Source organism: Orcinus orca, chromosome X (genome assembly GCF_937001465.1).
Source record: "Orcinus orca chromosome X, mOrcOrc1.1, whole genome shotgun sequence".
NCBI lineage: Eukaryota > Metazoa > Chordata > Mammalia > Artiodactyla > Delphinidae > Orcinus > Orcinus orca.
This window is the reverse complement of record NC_064580.1, coordinates 19,817,840-19,827,959: the sequence shown is the minus strand read 5'-3', so window position 1 is coordinate 19,827,959 and position 10,120 is coordinate 19,817,840. Positions and strand designations below refer to the sequence as shown.

General features: G+C 36.1%; 1 long non-coding RNA gene across 1 annotated transcript in view; it reads left to right on the top strand.

The window, feature by feature from the left end:
* The first annotated feature begins 738 nt into the window (after positions 1-738).
* LOC117197863 (uncharacterized) overlaps positions 739-10,120 on the top strand; it is a 438,027-nt gene continuing 428,645 nt past the window's right edge. The window contains exon 1 of the long non-coding RNA XR_004478768.2: positions 739-862. This is a non-coding gene — a long non-coding RNA (uncharacterized LOC117197863). The remainder of the gene's footprint in view (positions 863-10,120) is intronic.

The window sequence follows — 10,120 nt, the reverse complement described above, 5'->3', positions numbered from 1 at the left end:
TGGAAAAAAGGCATTTGTTTATTCACTCAAAAGATACATATCAAGTGCCTGAACAGTACTAGGCCCTGGGGATATAACAGTGAATGAGACACAGATCGTCTCTCTTTTCATGGAGTTAGACTGGTGGACTGCTAGAATAATGCTCCTTACTGTTAATTTCAGTCAGGTCCACAGTCCTATGCCTTTAGAAGGATCATGCATTTGAAGATAGAATTGAACCGAAACTAAGCTTAGAGCAACTAGTCATACTCAAAGCCAATTTCCAACAATTAATTATTTTAAGTGGTTACCTTATTAGTTAAAAGGAAGAGGAGATAATAGGAGGGAAAGAAATATTGATAAATTTCTAAGTTGGACTAAGTTTGTAAGTATAAAAAATGAAGTGTAGTTAATAAAGCATAAAGCAGAAGATTTCCTCTTAACTCATGGTGATTATACATCATCATTAGAGAGGGGACTTGCTGCTCCCTGTACTAGATTAATGGCATGGGCATTCATCTCTTTGACCTCAGCTGAAGTAGAAGCACCAGGCAACAGAAGCAGAAAACGGAGTAAGAAGAAGTACTATCTAGTATTTCCTCTGGGCAGGAAAATTAAAAAGAGGAAGCACTTAAACTATAGAGGGGAACGTGAAAAGAAAGGATGGTGCCCTTTTCTTTCCCTTGATAGTCCTACCCTTTGAGAGCCAGCTGGCAGCTCCCGGGTCGCTAGGCTTAGTCATTCCTCTTTTCAATTACAGGAACATCCTATTAACGAGGAGATGGTGTAGGGAGAGCAGTTTTAGGGAGAGAGAAGAGAAGGGGAATATTTTCCACACGGAGAAAAAGGAACATCTGTCAAGAAATAGGGAGTGAAGTGCAAGGTAACTTTTCCCTGCCCCTGTTATTTTCATTTTAAATGTCGTGAAAGGAACCAGTGTCTCAAGAGGTTTAAAAAATAATGGGGAGAGCAGGCCTTGGAATATATAACGGTTATCTGGAGATTTTATATGCCATTACAGACATATAAATTAATGGGCACATTTAAGTGTATGCGAGTAGATTATCTGAGGTATATGTTTAAAAGAATAAACATGTTTAGTGCTGATGTCAGAGAGAAAAAAATGGATTGAATGTGCCATAGGTTTTTCACATAATTCTCCCAGTATCTCAGCCACTATTTATGGCTTTAGTATATGAATGAGAAGTACAAGCGCATCTCACATTATTAGGACTTTCATATGGTCATGAGATACTGAACACTATGACCCAGGAATTTGTAAGAAGACCCTTCCAGGTATGTCTCCATTATGTTATTAAAATACTTACTGAAAGTGAATGTTGCTTCTGCCTCTGTTGTCATGTATCAAACTAAAAAAGGAAACAACACTCTGTGTTTTCAAACTTAATCAGATGCCTGATTTAGAAGCTCTTTCCCTGTAATGAAACAGAAAACTATCATATGCATCTCATGATCTTGGTGTATAAACAGAATTGTTTTAGTATTTTGCCAGGTTTCTTAATGTGGTTAAGCTAGGAGTAAAGGTGAATTCTGTTAGCTTATCCTGGACCACTGGATTCTCTAGTCTTGTGTGATAAAACTTTAAGGGCTGAAAGTTGTTAATGTCATGATAACACAACATAAAGCTACTTGGATTTTCATGTCACACTCTTCCAATGTAGTCTCTTGGGAGGTTTTCTTTTTGGATTCCATCTCTGATATCAGAGGTTCATTATTTTTATGCACTGATAATATTTTTTAATGTTTCAGGTGCTGAGAAAGTGCTTTGTAATCCTGGTTAGGTCATGGGCCTGTATGTGGGAATTTTAGTCGGTTCACCTCTTTGAAATTCTCATCTCTCTTCTTAAACTACCCAGTAATAAACCTGGCTCATATCATGGCTTTATTTTTTGAAGAAAAACTCATGAAGCAATTTGAAAATGTGATCTCAAATACTCAGTAGGATTAAAGTTATTAATAAAGCAACCTATAATATCAATATTTCTTTCTTAATGTAACAGAAGTGTTCCCAAAGAGCTGTGTTTATTTTTTAATTGAGTTGTATTGAAATTGGACTAGAAAAATTTGCAATGTGGTTCTTTTAATTGGATGACTTAATTTAAATTCTTATGAATAAAAAATTGAAGATGTAAGTTTTACTTAGCTCAGATGTGTGTGTGTGTGCATGTGCATGTGTGTGAGCTGGTTCAAAATAAGTCTATTAGAGGTCCTGTCCCTGAAAAGCTTTATGGCTGCCACCCGTATATATAATTCAAAATAAAAACAATATTAAAAAATAGAAAATTCTGATTTTTGTTATGATGATAATAACTAAAGCTTTCTTTGAAATATAGTTTGTACTTTTTTTCAACAAATATCTTCACAGGGCATTGCTTTACTAATGCCTTAAGCACATGGCATTGTGTGAATGTAGGTACCTGCATCAAGATTGCTCAGTTTTAATAAAATTAACCACGTATCGACAAACCTCTGCCTCAACTCTAAGCAAAGCTTCGGAGCTTCCAAGCTACTTGATTTTATAAGTGTTTGTTGTTAACCTAATTTTTCCTCTTAGTCTCAGTGGGAAGGAGAAAATTTCAGTGAAATATGTGCTCAGTTTCTTGTTTGGTCCCTAATGAAATTTGTACTCGAAAAGGCTTAGTGTTTTGGAAAATTTTTAGCATTAAAAATAAATATTTCGGGCTTCCCTGGTGGCTCAGCAGTTAAGAATCCGCCTGCCAATGCAGGAGATACGGGTTCGAGCCCTGGTCCAGGAAGATCCCACATGCTGTGGAGCAACTAAGCCCACAACTACTGAGCCCACGTGCCTAGAGCCCGTGCTCCGCAACAAGAGAGGCCACTGCAATGAGAAGCCTGCACACCGCAAGGAAGAGTAGCCCCCGCTCGCCACAACTAGAGAAAGCCCGCGCACAGCAACGAAGACCCAACACAGGCAAAAAAAAATATTTGACTGCGCTTATTTTTAAACCAAAATAAAATACCTCTAGTGAAAAAGTCCAAACCATAGAGTTAAAGAACTTTACAATAATAATCCCGAAAGAAAAATTAAAGTGCTTGTTTCCTAGATAATTATTGGTTTGGGATAATCTCGTAGAGCCTAGTATGGGGAGAATATTATGAGTTTCTCCATTAAATTTGTTCTTGATGCACATTAATGCCTAGTGTTTTATAGGCTTGCGGTTGTCTTTTTGGGGAGGTTTATACAGTTTCCAGCTGACTTGGTGGTGAGCAGAAGCTAATGAACTAAACTCAGTGCTTACCAACATGACTGTATTTGTTTGATTTACTCTTCTGTTTAGTTGTTTTCTCTCTTCCTTTAATTTTGGCTTCCAGGGCAACTAAGGGTCAATTTTGAGCACTGCCTGTGGTAGATCTTTAGACTAAGGTTATTAAAAAAATGTGGCTTTGAACTAGAGCACTGGAGCAAAGGACAGGAAAGAGTGAAGTTTGCAGCCATAGATCAAAGCCAAAATCCAGAGGGAGGGAAAGAGCAGGAAAAAGAGAGTAATGACTAGTGGTGTGTTACCTAAGGTAAAACTAGAACAATTGGCTTTGTGGCAATTGGACAACTCTGGACTGGACTACTTTTATTCATTTGTATTTCTATTTCTATTATTCTATTTCTAGAATAAACTGGGCCCAGCCACAGGAGACCAAACTGCTAGTCAAGGAACCAGTACTTCTTTGCTTTGTAATTATGGTCCTATCTGGGTCTCGGTTTGCTCATTTGTCAAATGGGTTTTGGATGAGACTGAGACTTTGGCATGTGTTTGTATATATGTGTATCTGTGTGATCGAAAAAGCTGAAAGATTTAAATATAATTTATGCTTCGTCTATTTCCAGAAATGATTTGAAGATTTCATAATATTAAAATCACCCAGAATCAGAAAGTTATATGGTATAAAAGCAGAAATAGGAGACCACATAGAAAGAAAGAGTTTCATATACCACAGAAAATGCAAAGTAGTTCTTACTAAAGTGAGCACTGAATTTAGCTCTGAGCTTCCTGGTAGCAAAGAAAAGGGCAGAACAGGATGAGTTATAGTTTTCACTTAGATAGAAAGACATATGTAAGTTCAAGTAAGGAGACCAATTTTTAAAAATTTCCTTTTACAAAGAATTTATCATATAGAGCACAGGTCAGCAAACTACAGCTCATGAGTCAAATCTAGTCCTTCACCTCTTCTTGTAAATAAGGTTTTATTAGAACACAGTCATGCCTATTTGACTACCTATTATCTATGGACACTTTATTACAATAGCAGAGTTGAGTAGTTGTTATAGAGACCCTATGGTCCTCACAGCCTAAAATATTTGGTATCTGACCCTTGACAGAAATAGTTTGCCACCTCCTGATATAGAACTTTCTAAAAGGAACACTGAATATAATAATGCACATTATCCCAAACGATGGCTGAAGAAGTTACTAAAACTTCTCTAACGAGATTTCTTTTATTAATACCATATAAATATCCAAGAATACAGTTTAGCTCATAATTTCGTGAAGGTATGAGTGTGTATGTGTTCATGTGTGTGTTGTTCTGGCACATAAGACCAATATACTCTAGGATCTTTGCTCCCTTAATGAATGTGTGGTGGAGCCCTGTTTAGTTCTGAAAAAAATGTTATTTTTTAATTTCCACATTTATTGAGACAAAATTGACATCTAACATTGTATAAGTTTCAAGTGCATGTGTTGAAAACAGGTCATACAACTGACTAACAAAAAGAAAAATCACCGAATCAAAAAATGTGCAGAAGACCAAAATAGACATTTTTCCAAAGAAGATATCCGGGTGGCCAATAGGCATATAAAAAGATGCTCAACATCGCTAATTATTAGAGAGATGCAAATCAAAACTACAATGGAGTATCATCTCACACCAGTCAGAATGGCCATCATCAAAAAGTCTATAAATAATAAATGCTGGAGAGGGTGTGGAGAAAAGGGAACCCTCCTACACTGTTGGTGGGAATGTAAATTGGTGCAACTACTATGGAGCTTCCTTAAAAACTAAAAATAGAGCTACCATATGATCCAGCAATCCCACTCCTGGGCATGTATCCAGAGAAAACTCTAATTTGAAAAGATACATGCATCCCAGTGTTCTCTGCAGCACTGTTTACAATAGCCAAGACATGGAAGCAACCTAAATGTCCATTGACGGATGGATAAAGAAGATGTGTGTGTGTGTGTGTGTGTGTGTGTGTGTGTGTGTGTGTGTATACACACACACACACACATATATATACACATACAGACAATGGAATACTACTCAGCCAAAAAACAAAAAAGAATGAAATCATGCCATTTGCAGCAACATGGATGGGCCTAGAGATTATCATACTAAGTGAAGTAAATCAGAGAAAGACAAATATCATGATATCACTTATATGTGAAATCTGAAAAATGATACAAATGAACTTATTTACAAAACAGAAACAGACTCACAGACATAGAAAACAAACTTATGGTTACTAAAGGGGAAAAGGGAGGGAGGGGTAAATTAGGAGTTTGGGTTCAGCAGATACATAGTACTATATATAAAATAGATAAATAACAAGGTCCTTCTATATACAGGGAATGATATTATTCAATATCTTGTAATAAACTATAATGAAAAAATCTGAAAAAGAATATATATGTATACATATATATAAATAACTGAATCACTTTGCTATATACCAGAAACTAACACAACATTGTAAATCAACTATAGTTCAATTAAAAAAGACTATCTGAAAGAAAAAAAATAAGGTGTATGTGTTGATTTGATACACTTAATATACTGCAAAATGATTACCACCATAGCCTTAGCTGACACCTCATTCATGTCACATAATTACCATTTCTTTTTTGTGGTGAGAACATTTGTGATCTACACTTTTTTTTGCATCTTTCAAGTACACAATAGAGTATTATTAATTATAATTACCATGAGTATTAGATCCCCAGAATTTATTCATCTTATAACTGGAAGCTTATACCCTTTAACCAACATCTCCCCATTTCCCCCAGCCCCTGGTAACCACCATTCTCTTTGTTTTTATGACTTCAGCTTTTTAGATTCCACATGTAAGTAATATTGTACAGTGTTTGTTTCCTCTGTCTGACTTATTTCACTTAGCATAATGCCCTCAAGGTCCACCAAAAAAACCTTTTAGAACTAATCAGTGAATTCAGCAAAGTTGCATGTACAAAATCAACATACAGAAAACAGGTGCATTTCTATACACTAATAATGAAATATCTAAAAAAGAAATAAAATAATTCACAGTAGTATCAAAAATAATAAAATACTTAGGAATAGATATAACCAAGTAGGTAGAAGAGTTGTATACTGAAAACTACAAGACTTTGATGAAAAATTGAAGACACAAACAAATGGAAAGATATTCCATGTTCATGGATCGGAGGAATCAATATTGTTAAAGTGTCCATACTACCCAAAACCATCTGCAGATTCAATGCAATACCTATTAAAATCCCAGTGGCATTTTTCACAGAAATAGTAAAAAATTATCCTAAAATTTGTATGGAATCACAAAAGACCCTGAATTGCCAAAACCGTCTCAGAAAGAACAAAACTGGAGGCATCATACTTCCTGATTTCAAACTATACTACAAAACTCTAGTAATCAAAACAGTATGGTACTGGCTTAAAAGTAGACATATGTACTGATGGAACAGAACCAAGAGCCCAGAAGTAAACTTTTGCTCTCTGGTTGTAGTGGATATTTGCTCTTCTGAGACATTGAGTGCCAACACCTTCATGTTGATAAAAGACTCCTAATTTTATTCAGATATCTATGTCTCTCTCATGCCCTCCAAGTGCTTCATGGGAACCCTCCCCCCCCCCCATATTCCCATTTACCCCTCCACCCATATTCCAAGGGGTAGACCCTGATTAACTCAAATCAGTCAGCATATTCTATCCCTCTGGCCACAGTGCTTGATTGAGGTTTTAGGCACAGGACCAGTTCAGGACAATAATTGTGAGTAGAGATTTTTTTCTAGAAGCTATGTAAGATATATTTGTTTCATGCCAGACGCAAACAAGAAAGCATGGAGTCTGCAGAAGCCAAAGGCTGACATTGTGTGTCATTTAGAAGTAACCTTTGAAGGAAGCAGATATAGGGGAAAGGCAAAGAAGAAAATGGTAAATAACGGAGTGTTTCCTAGATCAAGCCTCAACTGAAACTTACACCATCTCTGGTCTTACTGACATCATGAAGCTTAAAAGTTGTCGTTATGTAAGCCACTTACGTTAATTTTGAATGGAAAAGTAGTGATAAACTAGTCATCTTTCAATACATATACAGAAGTGAGAGAATTTGAATAATTGGTTAGTTAACAAACATCAGAAATCTCACCTGAACTTTTGGTTAAATCAAATTCTCATAGGAGAAATCTCTGAAAATGCCTAGATGGTAGAGATAATGTGGGCTGAGTTTACGTGCTGTACGTACTTGATGGACAGTTAGCAAAGGTAACATTGTCTTAGGAAAACTAAATGTATTCTCCCTTAGAGAGTCATTTTACTTTGTACAAAGGAGGGCTTCGAGGAATACTTCAAACTATTAAAAAGAAAAGAGCTTTATCAGAGCCTTCATTGAATAATGATTGCTCATTTTTTAGTACAAATGAGGTACAGCAGGGAGCTCTGGGAAAATAAGATTGTCATGGTAACTGATAACACTTTTTCCCTCCTGGAACTCAGGATAGTCAAAGAGGCTACACGAGGCCATGTTTCCTTAGAGACTTTTCCCAAGTAAAGGAAGTAAGAAAAAGGGGTATAAAAGGAACGTCTGGCATTTGGTTGAACTCTGTTCTGCCCACGAAGATAGACTTCTAAGGAAATACTGTTTTGCATAATTAGCTGAGCCAGGTAGGTGAAAGTGGCATCTCTCATTTATAATATACTTGACCTAATACAGGTGGACAGATGATTATTTTATAACCAAAGTCTGAGACAGTACTGCCCTGAAAAAAATTTCAGATTAAGTTTAAGATAAAAATTAAGTTCTTTATTGGCAGTGTTTAACATTTAGCATGAGGAAGGATTTTTTTTTTTGAATTGGCTGTAGACTGAAAACTGAAAAGCAATATTTAAATGCTCCTTGAAAGGCATGTGAACTTTCTGCGCCTAAGTTTTCTTACCTGTGAAATCAGTAGTTTGAACAGAATCTCTAATTTTCACACATTTCTCTCGATAAAAGCCTACAAGAAATTAAACTTGTCAACAGATACAGTTGCAGAGTCCCAGGATGGAGCCTAAGCAGGAGGCTCAGAAACAGAGCTGCTGGGCTTCCTTTTCTTTCTGTAATAGTCCTTAAGACATTTTATAGAAAACAATTGGCAGACATATGTGTTTTAAAGCTTCTGCCTTTTAAATAGTCACACATAAAATGTCTTAATTGCCCTTAACAGGAACTATTCTCCATCTGGTAGCACCTTTCCAAATGGCTCTGGAAGGAGGAAGGAGGCATGAACTACATCAGAGTAATCAGCTCTAGGGTTGAAGGGGTTGACGTTTGACATGGACATTTCTGCCTTCTAGCTTCTGGAAGGAAATATCCAAATTTTAGAGGTCTTGCTTTACAGATCTTTCCCTCTTATGTGAAAACAAATCTTAAGAAAACCTATACATATTTCTACTCTACAATATGATAAAATTCTTGTGAAGTTAACAGAGGTAAAATTAAATGCTGAATATGAAAGCCCTTTGAAAAACTAAAGAGACATTTCAAATATAAACTGGTGTCTATAATCTAATATATTGGCTTAAAATAAGACCTTAAGTCTAGGTGTGGGCAACACTGTAAGAATGTATTGACCAAATTTAAGATCCTTCTGCAAATGGTGTGAAATTAAATTACATTTGTAGAAATTTAAAGATGTTATTTACATATGGGTTCTACTTTATTGTCCAAGCTGGGACATTTTTGAGAATGAAAGGGTGAACTAGATATAGGAATTATATATAAGTGGCAGGCATTGATTGATGTACAGCAGATATTAACAGGGACAGTCTTAGGAAAATCAGACATACGGTCACCCTAATGATAGTAATTTTAATGATGGCAGATCAACTGGTCTGAGTCGTACAACAACAGCATCATATGACCCTGAGTAATTTCTTGTAAATAGTCAACTCTGATCTTCAGTTTTAAAAGACTTTTGAAACTTTGAGACAAAACAGTTACCCTTCAGTTATTTGAGAACGTTTTCCAGATGCTCATGGAATTCTGAGTACTTAAGAACTATAAAAAGAAATGAAACTGAGTTATTTGTAATGAGGTGGATGGACCTAGAGTCTGTCATACAGAGTGAAGTAAGTCAGAAAGAGAAAAACAAATACCGTATGCTAACACATACATATGGAATCCAAAAAATAAAAATGGTCATGAAGAACCTAGGGGCAAGACGGGAGTAAAGACTCAGACCTACTAGAGAATGGACTTGAGGATACGGGGAGGGGGAAGGGTAAGCTGTGACAAAGTGAGAGTGTGGCATGGACATATATACACTACCAAACATAAAATAGATAGCTAGTGGGAAGCAGCTGCATAGCACAGGGAGATCAGCTCGGTGCTTTGTGACCACCTAGAGGGGTGGGATAGGGAGGGTGGGAGGGAGGGAGACGCAAGAGGGAAGAGAGATGGAGACATATGTATATGTATAACTGATTCACTTTGTTATAAAGCAGAAACTAACACACGATTGTAAAGCAATTATACTCTAATAAAGATGTTAAAAAAAAAAAGAGCTATACAATGAGGCATTTACCATAGGTCCAATTTCGTATTCCACTGGATCTTACTTAGCTAAAACCAACTCACTGTCCTATTATATCATGAATACATTGTCTGACTTCAAGATACTGGTGCTCTATTCTCCATTTTAGGTCTTCATGACTTAGTATGTTTTTCTTAAATTTATAGAAGATTTAATTGGTACTGTTTCATGTGCCCCTTCTAGAAAGTTTTCTTAATCTTGCTGCTTGTTATGTTGTGCTTGGAAAGGAAATTACAACAGTAGATTTGTCTTTACTTCATTGATTCTATTGTCCTCATTTTCTAGTATGGGTCATTGCTATGATAGATTGTTTGAGTGAC